General features: G+C 42.5%; 1 protein-coding gene across 5 annotated transcripts in view; it reads right to left on the bottom strand.

The window, feature by feature from the left end:
• Window positions 1-23,339, bottom strand: part of lrp8 (low density lipoprotein receptor-related protein 8, apolipoprotein e receptor) — a 564,614-nt gene that overhangs the window by 482,948 nt on the left and 58,327 nt on the right. The gene's annotated exons all lie outside the window — the stretch shown is intronic.

Here is a 23,339-nt window from a genome sequence, read left to right as displayed (position 1 = left end):
TTAACTGAAGGCTTTTTCAGGGAACTTTTAGGACAACCTGATAATAATGAATTACAATAGTCCAGCCTAGAGGAAATAAATGCATGAATTAGTTTTTCAGCATCACTCTGAGCAAGACCTTTCTAATTTTAGAGATATTGCATAAATGCAAAAAGCATGTCCTACATATTTGTTTAATATGCACTTTGAATGACATATCCTGATCAAAAATGACTCCAAGATTTCTCACAGTATTACTAGAGGTCAGGGTAATGCCATCCAGAAGTAAGGATCTGGTTAGACACCATGTTTCTAAGATTTGTGGGGCCAAGTACAATAACTTCAGTTTTATCTGAGTTTTATCAGAAGGTACATTTTCACAGAAAAACGTTTGCTGCTTTTGGAAACTAAAATATTTCTTCAACTGGGATCAGTTCAACATCATTAGTGTATCTGTGGGGGAACCAGCAGTTTGATGTAATACTTCATATCTAACCACACCAATATCCACATAACTGTTCAGATTCCTAGAACTGTCACAGACATCCAATTTTTTATATGATATATCGCAATATTTCGCTATGTACGAGGTCTCTTAGATAATAAACCGACCCTTTTATTATTTTTTTTTAACTATATGGATTTGAATGACATGCGATTACACCACTCATGCTTGAACCCTCAGTGCGCATGCGTGAGTTTTTTCACGCGTGTCGGTGACGTCATTTCCCTGTGGGCAGGCCTTGAGTGAGATGTGGTCCCGCCCTCTCGGCTGAATTCCTTTGTTTCACATGCTGCTCGAGACGGCGCGCGTTGCTTTATCAAAATTTTTTCTGGACCTGTGAGGAATATCCGAGTGGACACTATTGAGGAAATTAAGATGGTTTTCTGTGAAAAGTTTAACGGCTGATGAGAGATTATGGGGTGTTTCTGTCGGTGTAAGGACTTCCCACGGAGCGGGACGTCCTGCAGCGCTTCCAGGCACTGTCATCGGCCTGTTTCGAGCTTAAAACATCCTATTTAAGGCTTAATCACCCAGGACATCGTGAGAGAACAGAGAAGATTCAGAAGAGGCCGGCATGAGGAATTTATGCGGACATTCCACTGTTTTAAGGACATTTTTTAATGAAAGACGTACGCGCAAATTCGACGAGTCGTTTCCGTGAGGACTCGGCAAATCTGTGTGCGCCGCGACAGGAAAAACACCTCCGTGTTGAAAACCATTTGTAGAATACAGGCGGCTTTTAATGGCTTTCAACAAGTGAGTAACTGAGAAATTGTTTAACAGCTTGGGCATGTTCCAACTTGCCCGTTAAGATTTCCAACGGAGGTGTTTTTCCTGCCGCGACCCCCCCCGCGGTCGGGTCCAGCCCGACATGCGACTCTGCCCGCACGTTCTTTCATTACAAAATGACCATTAACAAGGAATGTCCGAATAAACTCCTCATGCCGACTTCTTCTGAAAGTTCTCTGTTCTCTGACGACTTACTGCGTCAACAGAGCCTGAAATGTGGAAGTTTTCAACTTGAAACGGCGAGACGCTGCCGCCTCGAAGCGCAGATCGCCGTCAGGCGCCGTGGACCGTCCTTAAAGCGACACTTACACACCAAAATCTCTCATCAGCCGTTAAAATTTTTACCGAAAACCAGCTGAATTTATTGAATGGTGTCCACTCAGTTGTGCCTTACAGTTTTGAAAAAAATTTTATCAAACAAAGCAACAGTCTCTGAGTCATTCCTAAACAATGAAAAAAATCGACGAGCGGGTGGACGACTCCTCACTCAAAGCCTGCCCACAGGCGAATGACGTAACCGACAGGCGTGAAAAAACTCTTGCATGCCCACGAGGGTTCAAGCATGTCTGATGTAATCACACGTGATTCAAATCCATATGGTTTTTGAAAAAATAATAAGGTCGGATACTTTTCTAATAGACCTCATGTTCCCTATAATCTGGTAAGGTACTTTCAGGACATTCTGTGTGTTAATCTTTGTTTTGTGTTCTTTCCAATCATAATAAGATGATGATGGTCTTTAACTTCGTCCTCATTCTCTTATTGAGAATGGATTGAAGTCCATATTAACACTTTCCTTGTTCATTTTTGCAATAGTTACATTGTACAATATAACAACATCTTATCATTATTAGTTTCATTATTAATTTTAAATTGCACAATATAACTACAGTGTGGATTTTTCTGTCTCATCCTCAATATGTCAGACTGAATAACAAACTACTTCCTCTTCTTCTTTGTCTTTCGGCTGTTCCCGTTAGGTGTCGCCACAGCAGATCAATTGTTTCCATCTCACCCTGTCCTCCGTATCTTCCTCTGTCACACCAACCACCTGCATGTCCTCCCTCAGCACATCCATGAACCTCCTCTTTGGCCTCCCTCTTCTCCTCCTTTCTGGTGGCTCAATCCTCAGCATCTTCTCCCTATATACCCCTGGGTCCCTCCTCTGCACTCCGTCAACCTGTCCATTAACCACTGCAAACAAGAAAGGACTCAGAGCTGATCCTTGGTGTAATCCACCTCCACCTTGAATGAGTCTGTCATTCCTATCTGCGGCATCTCACCGCTGTCACACTATTCTTGTACATGTCCTGCACTACCCTAACATACTTCTCTGCCACTCCAGACTTCCTCATACAATACCACAGCTCTTCTCTTGGCACCCTGTCATAAGCTTTTTCTAAGTCCACAAACACACAATGTAACACTTTCTGTCCTCTGTACTTCTCCAACAGTATTCTCAGAGCAAACATTGCATCTGTAGTGCTCTTTCTCGGCATGAAACCGTATTGCTGCTCACAGATCTTTACCTGTTTTCTAAGCCTAGCATCTACTACTCTTTCCCATAACTTCATGCTGTGGCTGATCAGCTTTATGCCTCTGTAGTTGCTGCAGCTCTGCACTTCACCCTTGTTCTTCTTCTTGTCACCTAGTACAGAAACAGCATTAGTGAAGGTTACAAATGGCCTCAGACAGTGGACTCATCTCTGTGCTTGTCCTGTTAGACCTCAGTGCTGCTTTTGATACTGTTGACCATAAAATTTTATTACAGAGATTAGAGCATGCCATAGGTATTAAGGGCACTGCGCTGCGGTGGTTTGGATCATATTTATCTAATAGATTACAATTTGCTCATGTAAATGGGGAGTCTTCTTCACAGACTAAGGTTAATAATGGAGTTCCTCATGGTTCTGTGCTAGGACCAATTTTATTCACTTTATACATGCTTCCCTTAGGCAGTATTATTAGAAAGCATTACTTAAATTTTCATTGTTACGCAGATGATACCCAGCTTTATCTATCCATGAAGCCAGAGGACACACACCAATTAGTTAAACTGCAGGAATGTCTTACAGACATAAAGACATGGATGACCTCTAATTTCCTGCTTTTAAATTCAGATAAAACTGAAGTTATTGTACTTGGACCCACAAATCTTAGAAACATGGTGTCTAACCAGATCCTTACTCTGGATGGCATTACCCTGACCTCCAGTAATACTGTGAGAAATCTTGGAGTCATTTTTGATCAGGATATGTCCTTCAATGCGCATATTAAGCAAATATGTAGGACTGCTTTTTTGCATTTGAACAATATCTCTAAAATTAGAAAGGTCTTGTCTCAGAGTGATGCTGAAAAACTAATTCATGCATTTATTTCCTCTGGGCTGGACTATTGTAATTCATTATTATCAGGTTGTCCTAAAAGTTCCCTGAAAAGCCTTCAGTTCATTCAAAATGCTGCAGCTAGAGTACTGACGGGGACTAGAAGGAGAGAGCATATTTCACCCATATTGGCCTCTCTTCATTGGCTTCCTGTTAATTCTAGAATAGAATTTAAAATTCTTCTTCTTACTTATAAGGTTTTGAATAATCAGGTCCCATCTTATCTTAGGGACCTCATAGTACCATATCACCCCAATAGAGCGCTTCGCTGTCAGACTGCAGGCTTACTTGTAGTTCCTTGGGTTTTTAAGAGTAGAATGGGAGGCAGAGCCTTCAGCTTTCAGGCTCCTCTCCTCTGGAACCAGCTCCCAATTCGGATCAGGGAGACAGACACCCTCTCTACTTTTAAGATTAGGCTTAAAACTTTCCTTTTTGCTAAAGCTTATAGTTAGGGCTGGATCAGGTGACCCTGAACCATCCCTTAGTTATGCTGCTATAGACTTAGACTGCTGGGGGGTTCCCATGATGCACTGAGTGTTTCTTTCTCTTTTTGCCCTGTATGCACCACTCTGCATTTAATCATTAGTGATTGATCTCTGCTCTCTTCCACAGCATGTCTTTTTCCTGATTCTCTCCCCTCAGCCCTAACCACTCCCAGCAGAAGACTGCCCCTCCCATAGCCTGGTTCTGCTGGAGGTTTCTTCCTGTTAAAAGGGAGTTTTTCCTTCCCACTGTCACCAAGTGCTTGCTCACAGGTGGTCATTTTGACCGTTGGGGTTTTTCTGTAATTATTGTATGGCTTTTGCCTTACAATATAAAGCGCTTTGGGGCAACTGTTTGTTGTGATTTGGTGCTATATAAATAAAATTGATTTGATTTGATTCTTGAAAATAGGAACCAGCACACTTTGTCTCCACTCCTCAGGCATCCTCTCATCCTTTATTAAACAATCTGGTTAGAAACTCTACTGCCATCTCTCCTAGACATTTCCATGCCTCCACTGGAATGTCATCTGGACCAATGCTTTTTCCACTCTTCATCCTTTTTCTAGCAAGCCCTCACTTCTTCCTTGCTAATCTCTTGCACTTCCTGATTTGCTCTCACCACATCATCCAGCCTTTTCTCTCGCTCATTTTCTTTATTCATCAGCTCTTCAAAATATTCCCTCCACCTTCTCAGCACACCACTCCTCACTTGTCAAAACATTACCATGTGCATCTTTTACTACCCTAACGTGCTGCACATCCTTTCCAGCTCTGTCCTTTGTCTGGCCAATTGGTACAAGTCCTTTTCCTCCTTCCTTACTATTTCAACGTCTTGTACAGCTCGCAATATGCCTTTTCCTTCACTTTTGCCACTTCTCTTTTCACCTTACGCCACATCTCCTTGTACTCTTCTCTACTTTCTTCATCTCTCCGACTATCCCAAAGATTTTTCGCCAACCTCTTTCTCCTTATGCTTTCCTGGACCTCTTCATTCCACCACCAAGTCTCCTTGTCTTCCTTCCACTGTCCAGATGTCATACCCAGTACTATCCTAGATGTCTCCCTCACCACATCTGCAGTACTTTTCCAGTTGTCCAAAAGTGCTTCCCCTCCAACCAGTGCTTCTCTCACCTGCTCGCTAAATTTTACACAACAGTCTTCCTCCTTCAGCTTCCACCATCTGATCCTTTGTTGAGCTCTCACTCTCTTTTTCTTGTTTACCTCTAAAGCCATCCTACAAACAACCATCCTATGCTGTCTAACAACACTCTCTCCTGCCACCACCTTACAGTCTCTGATTTCTTTTAGCTTGCATCTCCTATAAAGAATGTAGTCCACCTGTGTGCGCCTTCCTCCACTCTTATATGTTACCCTGTGCTCCTCCCTTTTCTTAAAGTAGGTATTCACCACAGCCATTTCCATCCTTTTTGCAAAATCAACTACCAACTGTCCTTCCCCATTCCTATCCTTGATACCATATCTACCCATTACTTCATCATCACCTCTGTTCCCTTCACCAACATGCCCATTGAAGTCTGCTCCTATCACCACTCTTTCATGCTTGGGCACACTCTCCACCACCTCATCTAACACACTCCAGAAATCTTCTTTCTCCTTCATCTCACAACCTACCTGTGGGGCATATGCACTGATGATATTCATCATCACCCCTTCAATTTCCAACATCACACTCATCACCCTGTCAGACACTCTCTTAACCTCCAACACACTTTTAACATACTCTTCCTTCCACCGATGCTCCTGCTCTTACTTCTCTTCCACTTGGTCTCTTAAACACACAATATGTCTACCTTTCTCCTCTCCATCATATCAGCCAGCTCTCTCCCTTTACCAGTCATACTACCAACATTCAAAGTCCCCACTCTCATTTCCACCCTTCTAGTTTTCTTCTTCTCCCGCTGTTTGTGACAACGTTCTCCTCCTCTTCTTCGTCGTCTTCGCCCAGCAGTAGCCCAATTTCCACCGGCACCCTGTTGGGCAACAGCACCGATGGCGGACGCAACCGATCCGGTATGGGAATTCGATTCTTAGTCTGCATAGTTGGGTTGACTTGTTTTACGCCGGATGCCCTTCCTGACGCAACCCTCCTCATTTATCCGGGCTTGGGACTGGAACTAAGAATGTACTGGCTGCACACCCCATGTGGCTGAGTTCAGACTGAATAACAAACAGTCTGACATAATTTTAACCAACACCGGAGCGCCACAGGGCACAGTTTTATCCCCTTTTTTATTCACACTTCAAACAGCTGACCACAGGGACACTCAGACATGCCATCTTCTTCAAAGGTTTTCAGACGACACAGCTCTGGTGAGTCTGCTGACTCGAAGTAACGAACTCGAGTGCAAAAGAGAGGTTGAATCGTTCATCCGCTGGTGTGATTTAAACTTTTTAAAACTGAATGTAGGATTTTAGAAAGAAGAAGTAGACGCTTTCTCCAGTTGTTATGAAGGGTCAACAGGTCGAGGTTGTTAAAACCTTCAAATATCTTTGTGTCCTTTTGGACAACAAATTAAACTGGAAAAAGAACACTGAGATTGTGAGAATCGACTTTAGTTCTTGAGAAAACTGAGAACATTTGACATTAGCAAGAACCTCCTACAAGTATTCTATCCTGGAGTCTTGGCTGGCATCCTATTGTTATGCTGTGCTCTGCTGGGGAGGCAGCATCTGCATACATAATAAAAACAGATTGAACAAGTTGATCCGCATTCATCTGGACTCACTTGAATCCATTCTCGATAAGAGAATAAGGAACAAGTTCAAGGCTATTTTACTTTAACGGTCTTAGAAGCTGTTTTACTCAGTGATGGTTCTGTGTTTTCCTAAATGTTTTTGGATGTCCAAAAAAAGGAGTTTTACCGGTGATGCATTAGCAGAGCCGGTAAGAAGGAGTTTTACCGGCTCTGCTAATGCATCACCGGTAAAACTCACTAACACCGGTAAAATGGCTATTTGCGACCGTAATCCAGCATTAACGTCTGCAAATCACCAGACACAAGGGGGTTATTCCCATTCTAATCAATTTCCATCGTTTGCATGGTTTATTTTTCTGTAAGTAATTCGGTCGGCGAATCGTTGTGAAAGGGTGTGGTCAGCTCTTCAAAGCTTACCAAAGCAACAGCGTCTTGATGCCAAACTGGAAATTCTGTGAGCAGACCCACAGATTTCTCCATCTCGTCAGATGCATCGAGATAAATCCACGGTAAATCCAATCAATCAATCCAGTTAAATCCTTTAAATCCATGCATTTCGGCATCGTCCTCGCTGCACTAGTTTCTGTCGCTCTCAGGTGACAGCGCCATTATTTACATCTGCGTAGCAGCATGCAGCCAGGGAGCAGGCTAATACATTTTGCCACTGTTTACACAATATTTTATGGTCTGAAATCTCATACAATTAACCAATCGGATTTGCGGAAAAAAATGTAATTGGATTAGAATAAAAAAATCTAAAGACTAAACATTAATAAATCAATTTCAGCAGGATTTATCTTAATATTTTTATGCTGTCCTCAGTGAAGCAGTTTAACTGGCTTTTGGTGTTTGTTTGTTTTTGTTTGTTTTGTTTTTTGATCACAGACAGGGATGGCGAAAAGGGGAGAATAAGGAGAAGGATTCTAGGGGCCCATGATTGACAGGGGTCAAGAGAGGCCACTAATACAATTATAATACTGCCAAAATAATATGGGGGGGGGGGGGGGCAGTAACATTTCTTTTCATGGGGCCCAAAATCCCTGGCAGAGCCCCTGATCACAGATACCCATCAGTAGCTGTTGTGTGTAGCTAAAGTTGAAGCTGTGTGGGCCCGCTTAGAACAAGAAGGGGACTTTGTCTGCTGCATGAAAATTAATGCTAAATTGCAATCATGCGGCCGAGCCACCAGGTCCACAATTTACCAGACAAGCAGGTACCCACTGGAGGATGACGAGAGCCTGCCAGTGCGTTTGGCTCCGTCTCCGTAGCTGGAGAGCCCTACAAACTTCCTATAGGTAGCTAACATGCTCCTGGCTGTTAGCGTGCCGCCTCTCCGACAGCACAGCTCCAACTTTGGGAAGCAGCGCTTCATGTGGGACACCTGACTGCACTATGACTCAATAAATCACGATATAAATATAGTGATATGCTGCTGCTCAAAGAGTGAATACGTCGATTCTGACTACATCAATGACCATCCTACAACTATGAGGCAGAATGTATCTTAGCGCTCCTCCTCCATTTCAACATCTGTTACTCCAACCCTTTAAACTTTTCCCAACTCAAACTTACCCAGTTCAAGGGTGAAAAAGCATTTCCCTTCCCCCTGGATTCCTTAACAGATGCAGGCGTCTCTTGATTAGGAATGGATCAATCAGTCTCTTGGGTGCTTGGATGAAAACATCGAGGCTCTTTGAAGCTGGGGAAAACACACTGCTGCACAAACACACTCTAACAATCACTCAGTGTTTCTCTGCATTGCCAAGAGAAAAAAAAAATCTCCCAAAGTGTGAAAGCATCTCTCATCTCTGCCTTCCTGCCACCTAACAAATTAGATTATGGGTAAATGAGGTCTGGGGCTTTTGACAAGAAGACATTGTACCATTTCAATTTTCATGACTTTTACAAAAAGCTCAAATTGAACAGAATTAATCAGACAGACTGTCGAGTCTTAATTACGTAAGGCAACCTGAGACTCTCATTCTGTCATCACCGCTGGAATAAAAAAGGCAAACGGCAATAAAATTGCAATTCACCCGTGAGGTGAAGGCATGCAGCATTATGTCGAGGAAGGAGGGTTTCAAATGGACATTTTGTGGAGCTTGAAAACTTGTCATGACTAGTGCTCCAATGGACATGAAAAAAAAAATCTATTCTATTCCCTTTATTCAATTCCAAATATTTATGCAAACCCTTGTTGAGCTTCTGTCAGTAACAAAAGAAGCCCATGAGCTCTGACGGACGTGTTTGGAAAAGTACGGCTTGTGGGCATCGTACAAAACATCATCATCTCTGCCTTGATTGAGCCTCACCTTCACACGCAGCCTTCTTCACAGGAAAATGCTCTGCTTGACTGATATAGTCTTTACGTGTAGAACAGTTTCGTCTACTTTCAGGGAGCAGAAATGATCACTGATGCTGAACCAAATGCACTCTGAAAACAACTATATCTTCTAAGTTTGATTCAACAAAAGGATCCAACAATCACAGATTAAATGGCAGCATGACGTCACTGTGAACAAAAAAGGTTTATGTTTGTTTCAAAGAAGGATGCAGCCAAAATGTACAACTCTCAGAACCTGAGGACTCAATCATGATAGCTTCAAGAATGAATACATCTCACACTGAAAATTACCCTAAATCATCCTCATCTGATGAGGTAGAGAAAAGGTAACGGGTTGGGTGAGGACTTCGGAGCACATGCTGGTTCTGTGTGTTGCCATATCCACCACACTATGGAACCACCTTGAGTCTTGGATGGCAAACAAGCCACACAAGTTGTCCATCTCTACCTGTCAAATGTAACCATCTCTCTGCCACAGCCTGGTGAAAAATGGGCTTCCCCTTGGTCTTCTCCAGCCACTGGGGACCTCAATACTGAGGCACCTGCATGGATCATGCCCAGAGAAATGTGCCACATGGCCAAAATGTCAAAGCTCCCTCACAATGAAAGTGATAGTCCTCATCTAAGTCGACCAAAGAAACCACTCATTTGACACGAAGTCATTCCAGCACTACTCAAACATCCTCCAAAAGGACCTGGCACCAAAGACAGTCATCACCTTAGGTTACTGGTTAGCATCCAAGTCTAACAACTATACATTAGGACAGGAAGCTGTTGTGTGGGCCGCTGAAGAGGAGGTACTGCTGGCCCACCACCACAAGATGGCGCCCTGCTTGAAGTGCGGGCTTCAAGCATGAGAGGGCGTCGGAGCGACCGGGAGTGACAGCTGTCACTCATCATCCGTACCAGCTGTCACTCATCCACTACTCAACACCATCACCATAAAGACCGGACTGCAACTCCACCTCCCCGCCGAGAAATCAGCTACCAATCGAGGTAACCTTCTCTGCGATTTATATTGAGACTAAAACATTGTTCTGTGTGCAGCCGTGTTCCTGCGGGCTCTGTCTGAAGCTGGATTGGCGGACAGTGGGAGGGCGACATTCTTCGCCTCTCACTCCATCCAGGAAAGAGACCAACAGGAGCTGCACGGGTGAAATTGTTTCTGGAGGTGGAGGTTCTCCCTCACGGAGGAACTACTCAAGGGACGATTACTGGGTGTGTCTTCACACACCCACCATTAACTGTTTCTGTTTCTGCCAGCAGTACCTGGTCTGACAGCTGGAGACGGTGGCCACCTGGGACTCGGGACTTGGCGGCTCCGGTGTTCTTCAGATCTGCTGGCGGTGGAAGCCGTGTGGGAGCCGGCTCTTCTTTGGACAGACGTCTTCTATCCTCGAGCCTGCCCACACGTCACCTTGTATACGATTGACTGTACTCCTCTATTTGTTTTTGTCTGTATTCCGTTGTGCAATTCACAACATTAAATTGTTACTTTTTGGCTCATCCATTGTCCGCTCATTAACACCCCCTGTTGTGGGTCCGTGTCACTACACCTTCCCAACAGGAAGCACCAGAACTCCAAAAAACTGGACTGTTGTTGTTCTGCAAAGATACTGACGTCACAAAACATCTTCGCACAGCAATTTCATGCCATCCATAAGCTCTTTCCAGACATCTTTGATTTCAAAGGGAGAGGACGCTGAAATCATGCCTGAGGAATTTTCCCCCTTAGCATTGTTGCCTATGTGCATGCTCTGGGGGGTTGGTAAGGTAAGAGTTTTCCTTTATGAAGCTACCAGTGTTGTGATTTGGCATAAAATAAACCCTACCAGAATCATAATACAGAAACAAGCTTGGTCACATGACGGGCAACAGAATATAATGCCTCACTTGTTTTTGTGCACATCCAGCTGGGAGAAGAACCTGGTGTAGACCAAGAGGACACTGAAGGTATTATTTAACACATGTGACACAAGAATGCCTTGGAGTCTCCCAGAAGGAGCTGGAGGGCATGGCTGGAAAGAAGCCTATATGCGCTTCCTTACTTAAGCTACTAGAACAGGGGTGGCCAAGTTCGGTCCTCGAGAGCTACCTTCCTGACACTCTTAGTTGTCTCCCTGCTCCAACACACCTGAATCCAATGAAAGACTCGTTAGCAGACTTTTAATAAGCCTTTCATTGGATTCAGGTGTGTTGGAGCAGAGAGACAACTAAGAGTGTCAGGAAGGTAGCTCTCGAGGACCGAACTTGGCCACCCCTGTACTAGAAGTAAAGGTCCCCTGACACTTACATGACTGATCCACGCACTTGCACGCACTTTGTCATGCTGATCCCACCCGTTGTGTTCCCAGCTGGATGCCATGCTTTGTTATGCTGGACGCTGCGCTTTGTGCGGTGGATGCTCCATATATAAAATAAATATTTTGTAGCGGATTAATCATTTTCTTTCAGAGTTGGCTGTTGAAAACGTCTCTAATCACTTCCAGAATCACAGAGGACCGTTCCAGCTGCCGCTTCTCTCTCTCGTGCACTTAATGAGGTAATTATTTGTAATGTTTATATTGTAATAGTTTGGTAAAACAGTTGCATGTTCATTCCTTCTTATGAGTAGCTGTAAAAGTACATTTATGACATTTAATATCTCGTTATAATCGTTCAGATGAGCTGTGCTGCGATGCGGTGTACTGACGCAACCGCTCGCACTTACGCAGTGTTTTTGACTTGTTTGCACAATGTTAACATGAAGTTCTCATAATTAATGGTTGATGAAGATTTTGAACATTTCAAAATTTTCTTTGGACACTTGCACGAAGTTGCGCACAGTTTCCAGTGAATTTGAGATGAGTTTACTCTCCTGCACGGCAGACTGTGTGCAAGTGCGCGATTCAAAGTCGTGCAAGTGTCACAGCACCTTTACTTCTAATAGCTTAAGTAAGGAAGCGCATATGGGCTTCTTTGATGTCAAATATTTGTTGTTTACCTGATCAAAACTAAAGATAAACCAGTGTAACTTAAAGCTAAAATCTTCCAGACTTTTGTCTGCTGGAACTAAACAAGCAAAATCCTCCGAAGTCTACCAGCACACATAACACTGAAAATGGGATTTTCTGGTTTGCAACTTGCTTTTCCTTTGAATGGTATGTCTTCAGGTGTTACCTTTAAATGCTTTAAATGTAGTTGTGGGATTCAGTGACAGGTGCGGCTGGGAACAGCAGGCATCGCAACGTAGGAATTCATGTGCAACGAGGCATGAAAAGTTGCAGATGGGCCTTGACAGAAAAGGTTTGTACCTCTCAGTGGATGCTCTGCTACGAGGCCAAACAGACTTATCTCAAAGTTCTAGAAGCCTTGGCACTGCAAGTAGGCACTATAGGAGTCACACTTTAGCCCAACTAAAAACAGCTAGTCACATTATATTCTTCACTGTTTCCCTGCACCAAATTACTGCAAAAGGGAAGACAGTTGAGAGAAACACTGACAATTAAAAACCAGAACAAATGGCATTGCGGAGAAACCACAAGGGCTCTAAATTTTATGTAATAGGCTTTTTACCCAAAGAAAAACAGACTGTAGTCAGCAGAGAAGCTGCTAAGGTGGAAAAATAAAGACCACAGGCTTTAATTGAAAGGGAAAATGAAAAAGAATTGTTACAGGGTACATTACACCAACTGAATGAGAAAATGAAGAAAATAGAAAATAACAGCACAGGGCACAACTGCTGATTAGAAAATGCAATAAACACACACACACACACACACACACACACACACACACACACACACACACAGACAAATAAAAAGAAACTTTTGGAAAAAAAAAGTCCAACACCGAAAAAGAAAGTTTGGGCATCAAAAGACTTCAAACACATACGCCAGTTGTGAATCAATATTTGCAATGAGAGTCCAGTGTTAGTGAGCTGTCAGCCAACATCAAGCATCACCGAGAAACTGGCACCAAACACAAGAAAAATTACTTTCATATAAAGACGGTTATTGTGTCAGGACTGTGTCAAAGTAAAGGTCATGGACTTCATTCTCAAGCTGCTGACAAAGCAGAGATGCTGATGCTAAAGCGCGTGCACATGTGCGACAGATGCATGTCGGACGTGGAAGTGCACAGAATGTTCCTCCACATGCACGCCTAGCTCCTTCTTTATTCCTCGTCACAACTTTCTCAACTTCACTTAAACATAATAAACCCCAAAGAGCTGACCAGCACAAACAAATGTCAACAACAACAACAGCAGACAGACAAACAGGACACAGTTTTCCTCTGGGAAATGACGTGTTCATTGTTATGTAAATTAAGGCGCAGATTGAAGTCTGTAAACACAAGGACATCTGTGGAAAATGAATGAGTTTAAAATGGCGGAACCATTGTGATAGATGCAGACGGCTAAATGCAAGGTCACAACACAACACCCCCAGTCGCTGAATCTGATTAAGAATATGCATGCGTGCACGAGAGTGATGGTGAATGAATGAATGAAAACTGTTTATTTCGAACATTTGATACAACAACAATTACAAGATAGATCAGTAAAGACAACAACAAAGAAGTTCCTACTGTGTACCCAACATGTCCGAAAAGGGGTAGGGTGAAGCATCAGCTTATTTATCCCTACCCCTTCTTCCCCACAACCAGTAATACCCTTTGCCACATATACACATAGATTCCTACACACCTAAACCGATATCAATATATATATATATATATGCATATATATACACATACATATATACATACACACATCAACATACATACACATATACATACACATATATACACATATACATATATACACATATATATACACAAACATAAATATACACCTACACATACCTACTTACATACAAAATACTATATATTTACAAGCCGAAGCAAAAAAACAAAAACACCCTAACCCTCATTACCCTTCCTCCTCCCTATACCCAGAAAAAAACATATTTTTGTACCGCTGTTTGAACTGGTTCATGCTTGGACATTGCTTGAGCCCCACTCCCAATCTGTTCCACATCCTCACCCCACAGACAGAAATACAGAACCTTTTAATGTTGTTCGTAGCCCACTGATGCTTTAAATTAAATTTCCCCCTCAGACTGTAATCCCCTGATCTGTTAAAAAACATATTTTTAATATTTGCTGGAAGTAAATTGTTTATTGCTTTATACACAATTTGTACTGTTTGAAAATGAACCAAGTCTGTGAATTTTAAGAATTTGGATTGTAAAAATAGTGGATTTGTATGATCTCTATAGCCAGTATTATGAATAATTCTTATAGCTCTTTTCTGCATTACTGATAGTGATTGTGTTGTACCTTTATAAGTATTACCCCATACCTCTGCACAGTACTGTAAATATGGTAAAACCAGTGAGCAGTAAAGAATGCGGAGTGAGTTGTGGTCCAGAATATGTTTCGCTTTGTTTAGAACTGAAATGCTTCTTGACAGTTTACTTTGTATATGTTTTATATGAGTCTTCCAGTTTATCTTATCATCTATTATCACCCCCAGAAACTTATTTTCATGTACCCTTTCAATATCTACCCCCTCGACTTGTAACAGAACCTGTATGTCTGTATTACAATAGCCAAATAACATGTATTTTGTTTTACTTAAGTTTAATGATAATTTGTTTCTGTCAAACCATATTTTCAATTTTCCCATTTCTATACTGATCCTCCTCAGTAACTCCTGCAAATCCCCCCCTGAACAAAAAATGCTTGTGTCATCTGCAAATAATACTAATTTTAATATTTTGGAAACATTGATGGATTTGGAGGGCTCTCTGTTGGGACTGTTTACACAGAGACTGCTACCTGCTGCTTTGGACTTGAACTAACAGTCTTTTTCAAGACTTTTTTACTTTTTTTTACTTTTATTTTTTTTTTATTTTTTTTTTTTTACTTTTTACTGTGCTCCAACGCCTAAGGAAGACCTCTAACGGTCGAAACATCGCGACGGAGCACTTTTATCAGCTAACTTTTATTAGCGTTGGCAGGCTAACTAGCTTGCTAACGCTTTCGTTTTTATTTTATTTATTTTTTTTTTATTTTATTTTAGCACCGTTGTCGTGCGTTGCCTGTGCTGCTTCATGGCCTGTTTGGTGCCTTGATTGGGGCACTCCTTCTGCTGAATCACCTTTGGATTATTTGCACATTATTTACTTTGTGTGTTTTTGGGAATCCGCTAGCTTAGCGTAGCTACTAGCTCTTAGCCGATTTAGCATGGCGGCTTCTCCTGTCTCTCCCGCACTTTTCTGCTCTGGGTGTGAAATGTTTAGTTATTCCTCGGCCTCCTTTAGCAGTAACGGTACTTGTAATAAGTGCAGCTTATTCGTAGCTTTGGAGGCCAGGCTGGGCGAAGTGGAGGCTCGGCTCCGCACCGTGGAAAATTCTACAGCTAGCCAGGCCCCCGTAGTCGGTGCGGACCAAGGTGGCTTAGCCGCCGTTAGTTCCCCCCTGGCAGATCCCGTGCAGTCGGGAAAGCAGGCTGACTGGGTGACTGTGAGGAGGAAGCGTAGCCCTAAACAGAAGCCCCGTGTACACCGTCAACCCGTTCACATCTCTAACCGTTTTTCCCCACTCGACGACACACCCGCCGAGGATCAAACTCTGGTTATTGGCGACTCTGTTTTGAGAAATGTGAAGTTAGCGACACCAGCAACCATTGTCAATTGTCTTCCGGGGGCCAGAGCAGGCGACATCGAAGGACATTTGAAATTGCTGGCTAAGGCTAAGCGTAAATTTGGTAAGATTGTAATTCACGTCGGCAGTAATGACACTCGGTTACGCCAATCGGAGGTCACTAAAATTAACATTAAATCGGTGTGTAACTTGCAAAAACAATGTCGGACTCTGTTGTTTCTCTGGGCCCCTCCCCAATCAGGACCGGGAGTGACATGTTTAGACGCATGTTCTCCTTGAATTGCTGGCTGTCTGAGTGGTGTCCAAAAAATGAGGTGGGCTTCATTGATAATTGGCAAAGCTTCTGGGGAAAACCTGGTCTTGTTAGGAGAGACGGCATCCATCCACTTTAGAGGGAGCAGCTCTCATTCTAGAAATCTGGCCAATTTTTTTGGATCCTCCAACTGTGACTGTCTAGCGTTGGGACCAGGAGGCAGAGCTGTGGTCTTATACACCTCTCTGCAGCTTCTCTCCCCCTGCCATCCCCTTATTACCCCCATCCCCGTAGAGACGGTGCCTGCTCCCAGACCACCAATAACTAGCAAAAATCTATTTAAGCATAAAATTCAAAAAGAAAAAATAATATAGCACCTTCAATTGCACCACAGACTAAAACAGTTAAATGTGGTCTATTAAACATTAGGTCTCTTCTTCTAAGTCCCTGTTGGTAAATGATATAATAATTGATCAACGTATTGATTTATTCTGCCTAACAGAAACTTGGTTACAGCAGGATGAATATGTTAGTTTAAATGAGTCAACACCCCCGAGTCACACTAACTGTCAGAATGCTCGTAGCACGGGCCGGGGCGGAGGATTAGCAGCAATCTTCCATTCCAGCTTATTAATTAATCAAAAACCTAGACAGAGCTTTAATTCATTTGAAAGCTTGTCTCTTAGTCTTGTCCATCCAAATTGGAAGTCCCAAAATCCAGTTTTATTTGTTATTATCTATCGTCCACCTGGTCGTTACTGTGAGTTTCTCTGTGAATTTTCAGACCTTTTGTCTGACTTAGTGCTTAGCTCAGATAAGATAATTATAGTGGGGCGATTTTAACATCCACACAGATGCTGAGAATGACAGCCTCAACACTGCATTTAATCTATTATTAGACTCTATTGGCTTTGCTCAAAAAGTAAATGAGTCCACCCACCACTTTAATCATATTTTAGATCTTGTTCTGACTTATGGTATGGAAATAGAAGACTTAACAGTATTCCCTGAAAAACTCCCTTCTGTCTGATCATTTTTTAATAACATTTACATTTACCCTGATGGACTACCCTGCAGTGGGGAATAAGTTTCATTACACTAGAAGTCTTTCAGAAAGCGCTGTAACTAGGTTTAAGGATATGATTCCTTCTTTATGTTCTCTAATGTCATATACCAACACAGAGCAGAGTAGCTACCTAAACTCTGTAAGGGAGCTAGAGTATCTCGTCAATAGTTTTACATCCTCAGTGAAGACAACTTTGGATGCTGTAGCTCCTCTGAAACAGAGAGCTTTAAATCAGAAGTGTCTGACTCCGTGGTATAACTCACAAACTCGTAGCTTAAAGCAGATAACCCGTAAGTTGGAGAGGAAATGGCGTCTCACTAATTTAGAAGATCTTCACTTAGCCTGGAAAAAGAGTTTGTTGCTCTATAAGAAAGCCCTCCGTGAAGCTAGGACATCTTTCTACTCATCACTAATTGAAGAGAAAATAAGAACAACCCCAGGTTTCTTTTCAGCACTGTAGCCAGGCTGACAAAGAGTCAGAGCTCTATTGAGCTGAGTATTCCATTAACTTTAACTAGTGATGACTTCATGACTTTCTTTGCAAACAAAATTTTGACTATTAGAGAAAAAATTACTCATAACCATCCCAAAGATGTATCGTTATCTTTGGCTGCTTTCAGTGATGCCGGTATTTGGTTAGACTCTTTCTCTCCGATTGTTCTGTCTGAGTTATTTTCATTAGTTACTTCATCCAAACCATCAACCTGCTTATTAGACCCCATTCCTGCCAGGCTGCTCAAGGAAGTCCTACCATTATTTAATGCTTCAATCTTAATATGATCAATCTATCTTTGTTAGTTGGTTATGTACCACAGGCCTTTAAGGTGGCAGTAATTAAACCATTACTTAAAAAGCCATCACTTGACCCAGCTATCTTAGCTAATTATAGGCCAATCTCCAACCTTCCTTTTCTCTCAAAGATTCTTGAGAGGGTAGTTGTAAAACAGCTAACTGATCACCTGCAGAGGAATGGTCTATTTGAAGAGTTTCAGTCAGGTTTAGAATTCATCATAGTACAGAAACAGCATTAGTGAAGGTTACAAATGATCTTCTTATGGCTTCGGACAGTGGACTTATCTCTGTGCTTGTTCTGTTGGACCTCAGTGCTGCTTTTGATACTGTTGACCATAAAATTTTATTACAGAGATTAGAGCATGTCATAGGTATTAAAGGCACTGCGTTGCGGTGGTTTGAATCATATTTGTCTAATAGATTACAGTTTGTTCATGTAAATGGGGAATCTTCTTCACAGACTAAAGTTAATTATGGAGTTCCACAAGGTTCTGTGCTAGGACCAATTTTATTCACTTTATACATGCTTCCCTTGGGCAGTATTATTAGACGGTATTGCTTAAATTTTCATTGTTACGCAGATGATACCCAGCTTTATCTATCCATGAAGCCAGAGGATACACACCAATTAGCTAAACTGCAGGATTGTCTTACAGACATAAAGACATGGATGACCTCTAATTTCCTGCCTTTAAACTCAGATAAAACTGAAGTTATTGTACTTGGCCCCACAAATCTTAGAAGCATGGTGTCTAACCAGATCCTTACTCTGGATGGCATTTCCCTGATCTCTAGTAATACTGTGAGAAATCTTGGAGTTATTTTTGATCAGGATATGTCATTCAAAGCGCATATTAAACAAATATGTAGGACTGCCTTTTTGCATTTACGCAATATCTCTAAAATCAGAAAGGTCTTGTCTCAGAGTGATGCTGAAAAACTAATTCATGCATTTATTTCCTCTAGGCTGGACTATTGTAATTCATTATTATCAGGTTGTCCTAAAAGTTCCCTAAAAGCCTTCAGTTGGTTCAGAATGCTGCAGCTAGAGTACTGACGGGGACTAGCAGGAGAGAGCATATCTCACCCGTGTTGGCCTCTCTTCATTGGCTTCCTGTTAATTCTAGAATAGAATTTAAAATTCTTCTTCTTACTTATAAGGTTTTGAATAATCAGGTCCCATCTTATCTTAGGGACCTCGTAGTACCATATTACCCCATTAGAGCGCTTCGCTCTCAGACTGCGGGCTTACTTGTAGTTCCTAGGGTTTGTAAGAGTAGAATGGGAGGCAGAGCCTTCAGCTTTCAGGCTCCTCTCCTGTGGAACCAGCTCCCAATTCAGATCAGGGAGACAGATACCCTCTCTACTTTTAAGATTAGGCTTAAAACTTTCCTTTTCGCTAAGGCTTATAGTTAGGGCTGGATCGGGTGACCCTGGACCATCTCTTGGTTATGCTGCTTTAGACGTAGATTGTGGGGGGGTTCCCATGATGCACTGTTTCTTTCTCTTTTTGCTCCGTATGCATCACTCTGCATTTAATCATTAGTGATCGATCTCTGCCCCCCTTCACGGCATGTCTTTTTCCTGGTTTTTTTCCCTCAGCCCCAACCAGTCTCAGCAGAAGACTGCCCCTCCCTGAGCCTGGTTCTGCTGGAGGTTTCTTCCTGTTAAAAGGGAGTTTTCCTTCCCACTGTTGCCAAGTGCTTGCTCATAGGGGGTCGTTTTGACCGTTGGGGTTTTTTATAATCATTGTATGGCCTTGCCTTACAATATGGAGCGCCTTGGGGCAACTGTTTGTTGTGATTTGGCGCTATATAAGAAAAAAGTTGATTGAGTTGATTAATGTCATTGATTAATAATCCACTCACAGTGTTATTCTCAATATCATTGCTGAATATATTATCAATTAAGGTAGCACTATGGGATGTAATTCTGCTTGGCCTGGTGATTTTTGGATATAAACTCATACTGTACATTATACTGATAAATTCATCTGTTATTTTATGCTTATTTGGATTGAGCAGATCAATATTTAAGTCACCACAAATGAACACAGTTTTTTGATTAGTTTTTGAGAACATTTTTCCCATACAGTCAGTGAATGTTTCAATACTAGATCCTGGTGCTCTATATATACAGCTGACTAATACATTTTTGCTTTTTTCTTCACATATTTCAATAGTTATACATTCTAATAAGTTATCAATCACAGTTGTCATATTGTCTACTATTTTTATAATCCATGTTCTTATCCACATACACAGCCACTCCTCCTCCACTCTTATTTTTTCTGTTTACACAATTAAATTCATATCCATCCAGTTCAAAATCCATTCCTTTATCTTCATTGATCCATGTTTCTGATATAGCAATTATGTTAAATATTTTTTAAACTGACTTAAATATTCTTTAATGTTGTTAAAGTTTGCATATAGACGTCTGCTGTTGAAATGGATTATTGATAATTTGTTATCCGTTTTTAATGATCCGATTAAACTGGTTCATCTGTATAATAGCAACAACTGTCATTGATATTTGAGAAGAAATTATTGTCCGGGTCTATATCGTGCTCCAAGTCCAGTACATTGTGGTCTGTGTATTTAATGTTCTCAGTTCTACTTTTCCATGATCAGCAATCCTTTGAGTTATATCCTTCTTGTCTCCAGATGTAGATGAATAGGTAGTAGATGAATAGGTTCCTCTGGTCTGTGTCATGGTGTTGTGATGTGTTTGTGTCCTCATACCTTATTGGTCATATTTGTCCAGATCCTCGCTTTAAGAAACACTATTGTTCATATTTGTCCAGCTCCTCGATGTTCCTTATTGCCATGACTTTTGCTTGTTCTGGTGATCCGTTCAGTTTGATGAATATTTTACAGTTTGAAGTCCATGTGTGCTGGATTTTCCCTGTTTCTTTAAGAAGCGTGCTTTCCTGGCGATGGCGGCATTCCGTTTGGTGAGATGTTCATTGATGAATACGTTTGTCCCTTTCAGTTTTCTTCCTTGTTTTAACAGTGCTGTTTTGTGTTTTCTGTTGATGAATCTCATGATGACGGTTCGTTTATCACCGTCATTTCTCCGGGGCAGAGGATGGCACGCTTCAATGTTCTTTAAATCCATTTCTATACCTTTAGATAGGAGGAAATCAGCAACCGTTTTTCCACAGAGCTGACCTCCTGTTCAATGGGCTCCCCTCCGCTCTCATCTGTTACCGCCGTGCGTAGGACCGTGGTTTGATGTGAAGACCTGTGATGATGACGTCGTTAATTCTGGTGTACTGCTCCAATTCAGCCACTCTATTTTCCAGCTGCACCAGATGCCGGTCTTTCTCGGCGTTCTGGAGCCGCAATGCCTTCACCTCCTCCACCAGATCCATAATTGATTTCTGTTGCTGCTTCACAACAGAAATCTCCTCTGATAGAAAGTCCAGAGATTTTTTAATATCGTCACCTTCCTCCGCTGTCAGAACCTTCTTAGGCCCCATGGTCGGCTTATGAGCAGCTTGTCGATCGCCGATGTTAACAGCCTGCGTTGTTTGTCACCGGGATGGATCTGCACTGCGCTGGTGCCGCGCGGCCTCGGTGTTTCCGCGCTGATGGATCCGCGGTGGCTGCACGAGGCCTCGGGGAAGCGGCACTCGTGACGCGCGGCTCTAATGACGCAGCGCGCGGCCTCAGTGAATTCACCACGTTGGGCAGGCCTCGGACGTTGTTGCTGTCCAGTCGCGGGGCTAAGTTGCCGGTTGAGGTGGTATTCCCACTGTCCGGGTTGGCAAACACCGGCGTGGCAGATGGCAACTACAAACACCACCTCTGAAAACTCAGGTACAAACTTTTTGCAGCTCGCTCTGACGACACGCAGCTCTGACTGACTGTGACTGATCTCTGAGGCCTCGCTGAGAAGTTGTCGCTGCTTCCCAACACTAAAGTACTGCACATAATGGGGTGTGGGAGTGGATGCTGGAGGCTGCGGGTGCAGAGAAAAGCGTGAGGGTCCACCAGCAGAGCGTCAGCACGATTAAAACGTATATATATGAAAGACAGAAAGGTAAAAGAACAAAACAAACAGACAATACAGCTTCTCCAGCTTCCATCAAACGACATATCCACCAGTCCATCTTCTATTCACGGTTTTAGACTATCCCAGAATCCTTTGCACACTGGGGAGGGAAGCTTGATGATGGCTCAGCTTAATGCTAACTTTAACATTGAAAATGCCATAGACATGCTAACGCGTTAGCATCGGCCCCATTTTTAAGTTATAAAATACATCTATCAACTGTTTCAGAAGACCATAACAGGTCGGTTTAACTTAAAAAAGGTAAATATTACTCACAGACATATGCTCTTTAGGGGTTTAGCGGGGAAACATTAAGATAAAGCGAAATAAAACAAAGAGCCAATGAAGCAGCAGATCGAAGCTCGAAGCACTGCTTCATTGGTTCAAGGTTCAAAGCAAAGCCGTGCTGCAGAAATGGTTGATTATACAGACCCACTGCAGGGTCTGTAATCAATGTAGAGAAATTACCATTTTCCTGACAAACACCCTCAAAAACAACGGCCACTCTGAAGGACTGATAAGCGAATCGTTAAGCAAAAAGGCTATTGATGTCAGTGCATCGAATAATTTCTTAAAGGGGAACATTACACAGTGAGAATTGCAATACTTTCCTATAAGAAACAAACCAAATTGCTGATATTCCACACTTTTTACACTAGTCCCACAAGTACATACCTTTATTGGACATTTGAACTTTGCACTCTCCCGAGCGCCCGCGCCTGCCATCTTTATAGAATATCCGCTCGGCGCTGATGTAATTGACAAACGACTGTACATACGCGCCAATGTCCACTGTTGGAATTACAATTTTGCACATGGCCCATGTCAAACAAGCGTTACTTCCGTACGTTAATTGAAGTCTGCGTTGCTGTGCTGCAAAACACAGGGCACAATGCGGGGTGTTTGTGGCCAATTAATGAGTGAAGCTTGAATTCAAGGTCCGTTTTCACGCAAGGTTCGCGCCAAGTTTCTGTCTCAACATCTTTGCCATCCCAGACTTGAATCCAGTCATCCATGCTCCTGGCTGGAATAGATTCCGGATCTACCGGAGGAGACTCATTTATAGCGGCTGCAGTCCCGCCCCCATCCCCACTTTCTTCGATCTGCTCATTCCTGTTTGTGGCATCCCACCCGATGTGTTCACAGCTGGACGCCATTCTTTGTTCTACCGGCTGCCACGTGCTCTGCGCTGGACGTTGCGTATATAAAATAATTATTTCGTGGCGGATTAATCATTTTTTCTGCAAATTGTCTGTTGAAAACGGCTCTAATTGCATCCTGAATCACAGAGGAGGCTGCAGCCGGAGCCGTTCGC

The sequence above is a fragment of the Thalassophryne amazonica genome, chromosome 10 (assembly GCF_902500255.1).
Source record: "Thalassophryne amazonica chromosome 10, fThaAma1.1, whole genome shotgun sequence".
NCBI lineage: Eukaryota > Metazoa > Chordata > Actinopteri > Batrachoidiformes > Batrachoididae > Thalassophryne > Thalassophryne amazonica.
This window is presented reverse-complemented; position numbering and strand designations above follow the sequence as displayed.